General features: G+C 41.8%; 1 pseudogene; it reads right to left on the minus strand.

Moving 5' to 3' along the window:
* Positions 1 to 8,494: 8,494 nt before the first annotated feature.
* On the minus strand, positions 8,495 to 8,612 carry LOC124796622 (annotated as a pseudogene).
* Positions 8,613 to 12,829: the final 4,217 nt, after the last annotated feature.

Raw genomic sequence — 12,829 nt, forward strand, 5'->3', positions numbered from 1 at the left:
TAGAGTGTCAAGTGTCATTTTGGTTCGATGTAACTACCATTTGTGATGCGGCAAACATCCCACCGGTAGTCAATTTCTTTCCACACTCGTTGCAGTAAATCGGGCGTAGCTTTGCTGCTGCATCAAAAATTCAATTTTTCAGTTCGGTTAAATAGTATGGTGGGTGGGGGGGGGGGAGGGGGGAGGGGGCATACACAAGGTCTTTACTGAAACCCAGAGAAAGTAATCCAGTGGTGTCAAGTCCGGTGAGCGAAGGGGGCATGCGTTTGGCCCTTCACGGGCAGTCCACCGACCTGGGAAGCGATTATCGAGGAAATCTGGAACTTCCACGAGGAATTGAGGTGGTGCACCGTCTTGCTGGTAGTACATTATCACCATCGGTCACCTTAATCGGTATGTGGAATTAAAAAGTTTTCAAGCATATCCTTATAATCATCGACAAGCGAACGACCTGGTGATTTATCACGTCGCAGTGAATAACCCGCCTCAACAAAGTTCTTCGGCCAAGAGTAAATTAGTAAATTGTGAGCCTGCTTGTGGTTCTTTAGCGTGTTCGGTGGGAAATTTATGCCGAACAGTTATTCTAAAAGCTCGCTTCATGAAACTAAAACACGCAACAAGTATTCCCCACAGCAGTGAAAGTAGCCATTTTAGTTGAGCACTAGACTGGGACCCCTGGTAGTATAATGTGGTACTGGTGCACTACGTGATCAAACCTGAAGTTATTTGCTACAAAATTACACATCTACCGCTTCTGTAAGTTATCTGAAAAAATTTCTATATCATTCCAAAGGTCTAATACCTCTTCGTATTGCTAGGCTTCCATTCTTTGCGTCCCAGAGAGAATAGGAGCATCCCCCTCCCTCCCTCTCTCTCTCTCCCTCCCTCCTCTCTCCCTCCCTCCCTCCCTCAATCCCTCCCTCTCCCCATTTCACCGTTTCCACGGCGAATTAATTTTCGAAATATAATTTAATAAAATCTGGAATTTTCGTAGGTAATTCTTCTTTACTGTGTAACCTTGGAAACAGAGTGTGAGGCCAGTCTCGCATTCTTACGGTGTTATTCATATAAGGGTGGTCAAATGAAAGAGAAACAGCTGGTAAAATGTAAATAAACTGTTTATTTTTTCGTTAAGTAATTGCCATAACTGTTAATAGGTTTATCCCACTGTGAGACAAAACGGTCATTTCATTCACGGAAAAATGTTCGTGGTTTTTCTACAGGACTATAATTCTATCCATGCTTGCAGTTTTTCGTACGAAGCAGACAGACAGCCACGAATCTCATACATCATGGCTCCTAAGATATGGAAAACGCACAGGGGGGAGACCGGGACTGTGTGAGGGTAGATGTAAGGGCTTATCCGGCCGGAGTGGCCGAGCGGTTCTAGGCGCTACAGTCTGGAACCGCACGACCGCTATGGTCGCAGGTTCGAATCATGCCTCGGGCATGGGTGTGTGTGATGTTCTTAGGTTAGTTAGGTTTAAGTAGGTCTAAGTTCTAGGGGAGTTATGACCTCAGAAGTTGAGTCCCGTAGTGCTCAGAGCCATTTGAACCATTTTCTGTAAGGGCTTATCAGCGAAACTTCAGCAGCATAATCAAAACAGTCTTGTCAACATGTGGGCGGGCGTTTTGTCAGCAGGTTGTTGCGAACAGGCTGCAGGAATTTCTGATAATTAGTTGAAACCCTCAGCTGCCGACAGGTGTTGTTGATATACCTCGATGCGGATAGCTGAAAATGTGTGCCCCGATCGAGACTCGAACCTGGGATCTCCCGCTTACACGGCAGTCGCTCTATCCACCCGAGCCACCGAGGACACAGATGAATAGCGCGACTGCAGGGACTTATTCCTTGCACACTTCCCGTGAGACCCACATTCCAAACAGTCCACAAGTGAAGACAGTTGGGAATGCTTGTAACGAGTGTCTTGCGAAAACGCAATTTGATGATTCACTACGGCTGTGACATCTGTCGAAACTGATCGAAACTTCCTTCAGGTGCAGAAGAAATATGAAATCTGAAGGACCTAAAAGCTGTTTTCTTACATATGTATCAAAAGATGAGGTCAGTCCTTGAGTAGAAGGTCAGTCCTCGAGTAAATGATAGATGACTTTATTTGCATGATGAAATTTGAGTACCATATTTCCGTATTCGTCCACGTGCATGAAAAGAGGGGTGTTTGAGGGACGGTGTGTTTGCACGCCGTACTGAACATCATACGTTGCCAGCCATTATGTTTGTTTGGTTAGCTGCCCCTTGTCAACCGCTCTGTAACGAAGTACGGTGTTCAGTTATTGATATTGTGTTTCTTTTTTTTAGCGCTATTTGAGACGGCTGAAGCGAACAGCTGCAAAGATGAAGCCCGTGTAGCACTATTCGCAATGTTTACTAACGAGGAATACCGGAGCATGCTTTGTTTACGGATTCTGTGATGGTAATGGGGCCGCGGCTGAAAGAGAATATAGAGAAAGATTTCACAACGGTGCCTTTCAAGGAGAGTAGTATTTTCAAGCACTTCACCAACAGGAATGCTACAATCTACCCATCATGTTGGTCGACCAGGATCTGCTCCACGTTGTGAGAGGAAATTCTTGATATTGTAGAAACACTTCCATCTATCAGTACAAGGATTAATACCGCATCTGTGTGGCGGGTGCTTCATCAGAAAGGTCTTCATTCGTACCAACTGAAGCCTGTGCAAGAAAGACTAATAGAGTTCTGCAGTAAACCTCAACCGGCAGTAGCGAATATATTGTTCAAACATCACAAGAGAAGGAAGTACACTTGGAGAAGACCTACAGACACTGGAATGTACCAGTTGGACTTCGTCATGGCCAGACAGAGATTCCGAAATCACATATTGGTTATAAGACGTGTCCAGGAATAGATATAGACTCAGACCACAATTTAGCAGTGATGAATAGCAAGCTGAAGAGAATCATCAGGAAAAAGAAGAAAAGTACTGAAAAATGATAAAGTATGTTGGAAGTTCTCTAAGGCTGTAGGTACTGCGATAGTAAATAGGGCAACGGGTAGTTCAGTCGAAGAGTAATCACAGCCATTGGATAGATAATACGGTGCACGAAGATAACTGCAAGGAAATCTTGGGGAGCAGAAGAAATATTTCTGTTGATGGACGAAAGTAGGTAGTACCAAAAATGCTTAGGAAAAGACAGCAATACAAAAACGTTATCTACTTCGGAATAAATGAATAGGAAGTACAAGGAACCTAAGTCGAAACGGATGCATGAAAAATGTGAAGTAATTGAAAGGGAAACGGTGTCGGAAACAGAGATTCAGCATAAAGAAAAGTAAAGACGAAGATTAGCGAAACTAAAAGTAAAGGAGTCAACGTACAGAGTGCAAAGGAATTTCACAGTTAAATATAGTGGAGAGAGCGGATAGATGTAATGAGCACACTGAAAGCCTCTACAGCGGGAGGAACTGTTCTATGACGTAATAGAAAAAGACCATATGGATGACACAAGGGACCAAGTATTACAGACCGACTATAGCAGAGCTTTGGGAGATTTACAATCAAATAAGACAGAAGGGACAGATATCATTCCTCGGAATTTCTAAAACCATTTGGGGAAGCGGCAACCAAATAATTAATCAAGTTGGTGTGTAAAATATATGAGACTGGTAATATACCATTCCATTTTAGAAAAAATCTTACACGCGCATCCCGAACATAGCAACGGAACATAGGTGCAAAAACTTTCATCCGTTTAACTTAACAACTAACGAAACCAAGTTGCTGCCAAAAATGATACACAGAGTAATGGAAAAGGAGATACGGTTTGGCTGTAGGATAGGTAAAGGTATCAGATAGGCAGTTCTGACTTTGTGGTTCATAATGAAAGCACTAGTTAAGAAAAATCGAGACAGCTATTTAGGGTCTGTCAACGTGGAAAAAGCCTACGACAGTATAAAATGGTGCAAGCTGTGCGAAATTCCTGGAAATATAGGTAATATCCATAGGAAAAGGATACTATACAATATGAACCAAGAAGGAACAAAAATAATGAATGACCATTAACGAGGTGCTCGGATTAATAAGGGTGTACAACAGTAACGTAGCCTCTCCCCTGCTGTTCAACCTGTACATCGAAGAAGCAGTGACGGAAATAAAGGGTAGGTTCAGCATTGGGACTGAAATTCGGGACGAAGTAATTCAACCATAAGATTCACTGATGATGTTGCTGACCTCAGTGGAAGCAAGAAGGAATTAGAGGACGTACTGGACGAAAGAACAGTCTGCTGAGCAGAGAATGTGGACTGAGAGTAAACCGAAGAGGTATAAAAGTGATGAGGGGTAGCAGAAATGATATAAGTCGTACAGTTAACATCAAAAATGGGAAACACGACGCAGAAATTTGTAATACCTTGGATGCAAAATTACGTATGACGGACGTAGTACCAAGGAGTGCTTTCCTGCCCAAAAGAAAGCTACTAGTATCAAACACTGGCATCAAGTGAGGATGAAATTTCTGAGCATGTACTTCTGGGACACACAGTTCTATGGAAGTGAATCGTTTGCTATGGGTGAAGTTGAAAAGAAGAGAATCGAAAAATTTATGAAATGGTTTCATACATGGAAGCTGAAAATGAGGTGAACTGATAACATAAGAGATAACGGGTTTCCCGCAGAATCAGCGAGGATGGAACTATGTGGAAAACATTGAAAAGAACAACAGAATTGTAGGACCTATGCCAAAACATCAGGCAAAATTTCAGCGGTACGGTACTAGAGGGAATTGCAGAGGGCAGAGGGTAAGTACAATCGGGGTAAAGCGAGAATCGAACACATTGAACAAATAATTGACGATGTAGGATTTAAGTGTTACTCTGGGATGAAGAGGTTGGCACAGAAGAGAATGTCGTGGTGCGTGGCATCAAGCCTGTCTGATAACTCCCCATCCCCCCCCCCCCCTCCATCCCACCATAAAAAATATATTACCCACCTACATTCCTCCCAGCCATCAGTACCTAGCCATTGACGACTAGCTACCAATGACAGCCAAGGGAATTTTACCCGTTATTTCCACTTCTTTGAAAAAGGGGCGAGAAACATATGTGAAAGCTTTCGATCGTCGAAAGATACCAAGGCAAATGCCACTAGTGAGTTAACAACGTTGAGTTGTAGAAGTTGAAGAGGAGTATGACACGGTCTAATTACCCAGCTGGTTTTACCATTAATGTTTCGAAAATCTACGCTGCGGTCTGATCAACACTCAGGCCAAGCAAGATGCGTAAGATACACAGACATCTTGATCCATCGCATGGCTTTACTTCCAAGAAAATCATTTAGCCAGAGAAGAATGATTTAGAGAAAAATTGTCCTGGGTATACCATAGCATACGCACTGGTGATCAATAAAATTGCAACTTCAGGATGACGGCATTAAACAAACGTGAAACTTGCATGCTCTGATCTATTAGGTTGGTACATAAATAAGTAGCGCTTTTGTCTTGCGTGATGGTATTTCGATCGCTACGGGTTCATTTGGCGATTGTCATTTTTATAGTAGTTCGCCATTGTTCTCTGAATTTACATATTCTGGCTTCGTCATGTAGAGATAATGAGTGGAGCTGTGGACGGTAGAAGATGGTGTGCCAATTGGAGAAATCGGAGTATTTCTGGCATATTCTTCCCAGGAGTGACAGTAGCGGAGAAAGCCATTAACATTTGCAGCATGTATGGGGATAATGCCATCAGGGAATAATCTAGTTTTATTCCTTACACCCTTTTATCCAAGTAATCATTTCTGTGTCCATATCGGACGCTCCTTGTAACCGCTGCACTGGGTGGAAGAAAAACTTGCGGCCGTAACATTGTTAATTGGCGGGAATTCCCGAAGCCTGTAAGAAAATAATTTTGTACAATATATTCTCAATATATTTTCATCAGAACACATAGGATAAGTTAACTGAAAAATATTAAGATCTAACAAAATAGCAAAGTGCTGGAATAAATACCATTTTCTTCACCCACAAAATCGAGACAAAATCGTGAATTTTGAAACTCCTTCACCAAAGAAGACGAAGAAAATATTCCTGAGTTCCAGTCAAGAACAACTGCCAAGATGAGAAACACAGAAGTGGATATCCTCTGTGTAGAAAAGCAGCCGAAAACCCTTAATAAAGGCAAGGTCTCCGGTCCAGATTGTATACCAGTCAGGTTCCTTTGAGACTATGCTGATATAATAGTTCCATATTTAGCAGTTATATACAACTGCTAACACGCAGAACGTTCCGTACCTAAAGACTGGAAAATTGCTCAAGTCATACCAATATACAAAAAGGGAAATAGGTGTAATCCGCTGAATTACTAGTCGATATCACTAACGTCGATTTGCAGTAGGGTCTTGGAACACTGTGTTGGAACATTATGAATTACCTCGAAGAAAACGATTTATTGACACATATAGTCAGCACGGATTCAGAAAACATCGTTCTTGTGAAACACAACTGGCTCTTTTCACTCTTGAAGTAATGAGTGCTATCAACAGGGGGTGTCAAATTGATTCCAAATTTTTAGATTTGCAGGAGGCTTTCGACACCGTTCCTCACGAGCATCTTCTAACCAAACTGCGTGCCTGTGGAATACCGCCTCAATTGTGCTACTGAATTCGTGATTTCCTGTCATAAAGGTCATAGCTAGTAGCAGTAGACGGAAAGTCATGGAGTAAAACAGGAGTAATATCTGACGTTCAGCAAGGAAGTGTTATAGGTCATGGTTCCTGATCTATATCAACGACATAGGACAGCATCTGAATAGCCATATTAGATTGTTTGTTGATGATGCTGTCATTTATCGTCTTGTAAAGTCATCAGATGACCAAAATGAATTGCAAAATGGTTTGGATAAGATATCTGTATGGTGCGAAAAGTGGCAATTGACCATGAATAAAGAAAAGTGTGAAGTTATTCACATGAATACGAGGCCTGTCCAGAAAGTAAGTTACGATCGGTCGCGAAATGGAAACGAGTTTGAAAATCCGATAAAGCTTTGCAAAGAAGTGTTGGGCAGTGTCTCTAGTATGACTCTAGGTAGAATTATGTCGCTCTTTTCATTCCTGAGCACTTAGTGAGCTCGTAAAGATGTTATAGAAAATAGTGTCTCCCGCCAAGTACGAGGGCATGGTGAGAATTTTCCCCTGAAGTTATGCAACCAACATTACATAACTGTCGTGCGGTTTCTTCTTCAAGACAATTCTCAGCCTCATTCCGCAGGGGCAATAAAGATGTTCTTGCATCGTTTCAATTGGAAATATTTGGTTACCCACAATACAGTCTGTAATTGTCTCCCACTGAGTTTCATCTCTGCTCAAACGAACCGCTGGCTATGAAGACAACATTTTGGTACAGACAACGAGCTTTAGGCCAGCGTAGAGAATTGGCGGAAAGCACTGGCGGCTGCCTTCTATGATGAGGGTATTGGAAAGTTGGTACAACGCTACGACGAATGTCTGAGTCAGAACGGCGACTACGTAGAGAAGTAGCTGAAAGGTGTAGCTAACTGTTACAAATGAAACATTTCTGATTTTCACTGTGATTTTCATTTCGCGATCAATCGTAACTTACTTTCTGGACAGCCCTCGTATTAAAAGACATCAACTTACACTATAAGTCACACAAATCTTAAGGCTGTAAATTCAACTAACTACTTAGGGATTACAATTACAAAGAACATAAATTGAAACGATCACATAGATAATATTTCGGGTAGAGTAAACCAAAGACCGTGATTCACTGGCAGAGCAGTTAAAAGATGCGATTCTGGAGTATTGCTGTGCGGTGTGGGATCCGTTTCAGGTGGGAATGACGGATAAGATCGAAAAAGTTCAAAGAAGGGGGGCTCGTTTTGTATTACCGCGAAACAGAGGGGATAGTGCCACAGACATGATATGTGAAATGAATGGCAATCATTAAAACAAAGGCATTTCTCGTTGCGACGGGATCTTCTCATGAAATTTCGATCACCAATTTTCTCCAGCGATTGCGAAAACATTCTGTTGGCACCCACCTACAAAGGGAGAAATGATCACACGATAAAATAAGAGAAATCAGAGATCGTACAGAAAAATTTAACTGCTCGTTTCTCCCGTGCGCCGTTTGAGAGTGGAACAGTTTGAAGGTGGTTCACTGAAACCTCTGCCAGGCATAGCAGAGTAGGCTTATTCATGCAGAAGTAGATGTAGATGAGATGAAGATAGCGCAAAACGGTTACGCACGCTGATAGAGAATTGAATTAAGAATAAAAACTAAAACTAATGTCCGTCCGTACAGGCCTTGGAAGGCCCAACGGCACCGACCGGCCGGCAGCCGTGTCATCCTCAGCCCACAAGCGTCACTGGATGCGGATATGTAGGGGAATGAGGTCATCACACCGCTCTCCCGGCCGTAGGTCAGTTTACGAGACCGGAGCCGCTACTTCTCAATCTAGTAGCTCCTCAGCTTGCCTCACAAGGGCTGTGTGCACCCCACTTGCCAACAGTACTCGGCAGACCAGACGGTCACCCAACCAAGTGCTAGCCCAGCCCAACAGCGCTTAACTTCGGTGATCTGACGGGAACCGGTGTTACCACTGCGACAAGACCGTTGGCTTTGATTAAGAATTTCAGCATCAGTATCGTATGTACTATTCTCGAGCTACGTTTCCTGCCAATTTGAAAAAAAAAACTCTTTCGAGAAAAACGCATTTGAAGTTCTGGGTTACTCTTTTTCTACTTAAATATACGACAGGCGTTCAATAAGTAATGCAATATATATTCTAGGCTAGTTTCCGTTGAAAAATTCTGAAGTTGTTGTTGGACACGGTGGAATATTTCCACTTCAACCCCTATAGTTTCCTGAAGTTCCAATAGGTGGCGGCGCTTTACGTGGTTTTCAGAATGGCGTCTGCATCGGAAATTGGTTCCAAGCAGAGAGCTCTCATTGAGTTACATTTGGCAGAAGATCAGAGCTTCGCATATATTCACAGGCTCTTGCAGAATGTCAGCGGAGATCTGGCAGTGAACAAAAGCTCGACGAGTCTTTGGGCGAGGCGTCTATCATCATTGTAAGAATGTCGGACAAACCTTTCCGATCTCCCGCGTGAGGGCCGGCCGCACTAAGCTTTGACTTCAGTACTGCGCACAGTCTCATTCGAAGTGATCGACGGATCAAAATCAAACACCTCGCTGCACAGCTGGACATCTTAGTTGATCGTTCTGACACAATGGTCCATCAGTCGCGGTAGTCGGAACTGCGTGCCTGCTGCGTTCCTCGCCAACATAAAGAGCAACGAAGGACTGTCAGTGCGGAGCTGCTTGCACCTTGCGAAGCCCAATGAAGGATGCTCTCCGTGGGAAGCAGTACGTGGATAACGGGGAGGTTATCGAGGCACCAAGACGTTGGTTCCGACTTCGACCACTAGAGTGGTACCATGCCGGCATTCAGGCCCTTTCAGTAATGTGGCTTAAGGCTATCGCATTGAATGGAGATAAAGTTGAAAAATACGGTTTATTAGCCAAAAGAGTGGCGAATAACGTGGTATATTGGAATCCTGACAAAAATATATGTTGCATTACTTACTGAACGTCCCTCGTACCTATAGTCAGAGATCACTGGACCACACAGCAAACCTTCTAGATCCAAATGGAGGTACTCCATCTTCTTCGTGGCCAATGTTGTCCTGCGGGGCTCTTTAACAGACTCCGTCACCCGCTGCTCTTCTTGCTCGATACGCTTCTCGTCCGCTTTTGTGTAGTCATGGGTTGAACACAACTCAATTTCGAGCATGTTCATTATTTCCACAGTGTCTCTTAGGCCGTTATTGAAATTACACACTTCCACACTGGCAGCGATGTCCAATATTTTTACTACTGTGAATCGTCTTGTATGTTGATAACAAAGTTGATGAACTTAGGTTAAGCATTACAACAGAGCAGACATCACAGAGAACATTTGAAGCAAATTAACAAAAACACGATGTTTTGAAATTTTCAAATAGGTCTACTCTCCTCATCCTAATAGTGCTGCTACACTTAAAAACTGATTTTAAGACTCGCAACTTACGAATTATAAGTAACAATGCTGCCATTTAGTTTAACTGTCATGGTTTCTTGTACGCTGACTGGCTATCATGTCTCACATTTAACAATATGTCATGTACTTTTAATCTTATTATGTGCAGTATTATATTCTGCCTGGTTTTGTCAGGACGTATATTTTATTGGACATTTTAATGAGTTTTCTTAAAATATTACGATTTTTAGTATACAAGTAATGTCGGATTTCGCCTTATTCCGGTCGTAATATTAACTGCCTCTTCCTCTTACATGAGATTCGCATAAATAATCCTCAGTGTTTCGTATGCACCTGAGTCAGGGCTGTAAAGTGGTACATTGTTTGTTTCCATTAAAGATGTATCTTGATCAGATAATCTATTAACGAATGGTTACACATGAATTTATTCAGCCTGAGCACGTGTATAAAAATGTTATCAACACGAGTTGGAAAAATGACTATTGGAACTAGATTCAGGCACGCACATAATGATTCAAATTCATTTTTACTGTCCGTATCTTTTAAGAAATCTACATCGAAATCTCCATCAACTATTAATTGTTTTCTCCTTGTATGACAGCTGAACAATACATCTAGGTTCCTCGCAAATAGTTGGTTTCCTTGAGAAGATCTGTAGACTGTTACAATATTTACAGAGAAGTATTCTGCAGTAATACCACACAAGCAAAGCACTACCTTCTAGGTTCTGACCTACACAAAAACTGTTTGTATAATATTTCTGTTCTTGTGTCCTGTTAACTTTACACGAAAATGATGCTAGTCTCTAAAGTCTGATATTTAGCTTCTCCACCCTTGAGATTACACGTTCAGGGAGGCACAGGGCGTCTACCACTTCAGAATTTTCCACATCTTCTAGGCATACAAGGAAATCATTTATATTGTATTTCAAGTCTCTATTGTTCTGATGAAACAGGTTAATTTTTTAACTGACAATCTCCGACAAAGGTCATTAATATATCCAACGCCTTGCAGTCACTTGCCTTTAGATCATTCGTGTATCACGAACAGGATACCCTCTTGCAGCTTGTCACCTTTCAAATCTGTGGCAAAGTTTAAAACACTGATTTGAGATTTAAGAACGTCTACGGAATAAAACCCATCCAACGTCCTATTTAAAAGGACATATGCATTAGAATCAGCATATGAAGAATGGAAAAGCACCTCAGACTCATAGATGGGTGGAGAAGGTTATGCTTTCATAATTACCAAAAATATCCAAGCAGTGAAGAAAAAATCAAGACACTGAACTACTGATAATATTTCCGTAAAAATAGTGTATACGCTTGTGGCCTCCTGGAAGATTAGTTAATCACGTGTAGTATGATATCTCCTGAATCTACAGGAGGGACGATCAAGAAACGTCTGCTCTGTGTTACACCTCAGCAGTTAGTTAAGAAGTCGGTTTGACAACTGCAGGGACAGGTACAAATATTTCTTGGTTTAAAGAGAGATTTCTTTGGGTGAACAGAGGATTCTGTGGTACGTTTCGTTAAAATTAACTAATTCTTTGGCAGCAGGCTGGTAGTGCGCGCAAGGTGTGTGTGTGTGTGTGTGTGTGTGTGTGTGTGTGTGTGTGTGTGTATGGTATGGGACCATCGAATAACTGCACTATTTTCACATGTGAACCGTCATACTGACGAGATAACGAATAAACACGTCTTTATACCGATTTCAATGCTCGTGGAAGGAATTCATCAATCTGTTTTACATCTATTCTCGACACTCAATACGACGTTCGCAAATGGATTGCACAGTGAAGCAGTGATAGCGACGCTTCTCAGAAGAAGCACTGCGCATTCCTCGCAGCGTTTGTGCTGACGCTTCCGAGTTGAAATATCCCTTGTGGGGTTACCTGGAAAAGGAAGGCAGTACTCAGGACTACGAATCCTTGCTGATGTATGTAAGCGAGTAGTAGTCGAGACCGCATGACGTATCCAGTGGCAACCTAAACCCAAACATTTTGTGATTTATCGTATTTAAATGGCTTACAACAAACAAACATAGATATTGATGTTTCATCATATTGGCTGTCGTAAACGCAGATCAGGACACCTCAAGAAGTTCACACATCATGGCGACTGTTTCATTTACCGAACGTCCAATGAATACTATTCATTGTTTTAGTGTTGGTTTGCAATGTATACTGTGACCAAAAAAAAACTGCAATGCCCCGCAGATGGATTACACGTTCAGTTCTATAAACGGATTACATTGCTGCAGAGAATAATTATTTGAATTGGTTACATTATAGTCGTAATAACTGCTACGAGTTATACAGTAATCACTGTAGGCCAGAACAACATAATAGTAACCGGTTATTAGCGCTTTAATCTATTGCAGACAGGAACAGCACTGCAGACATTTTGCGCTATACTGTTCCTATAGTGGGATTTATCATTTTAAATAAATTCCTTAAGCTAATTTGACCAAATGCTGTTTCAGAATAACTATTGTACCGCCTGACTGCATGGGCGCGAGTAATTAATCATACTCCTATTATTCAGTATCACACACTCTCTGATAAAATCTAATTTCAAAAGGAAATGAGGCAGTTCGGCTGTTCCGGTCGTAATTTTGACATGCCGTTTATTATTGACGGCCTAACAGCAGACTTCCCTAACACCAAAATATGCTAAAGAGATTTTTTCAAAAGCCTACAAATAAACGCGTAATGAATGATTTTCCATTTCTTTTAGTATTTTTATTTAAGATAATATTACCAATATCCATCCAAAAAATGTGCTGTGTTTGT

This window comes from Schistocerca piceifrons, chromosome 4 (assembly GCF_021461385.2).
Source record: "Schistocerca piceifrons isolate TAMUIC-IGC-003096 chromosome 4, iqSchPice1.1, whole genome shotgun sequence".
NCBI lineage: Eukaryota > Metazoa > Arthropoda > Insecta > Orthoptera > Acrididae > Schistocerca > Schistocerca piceifrons.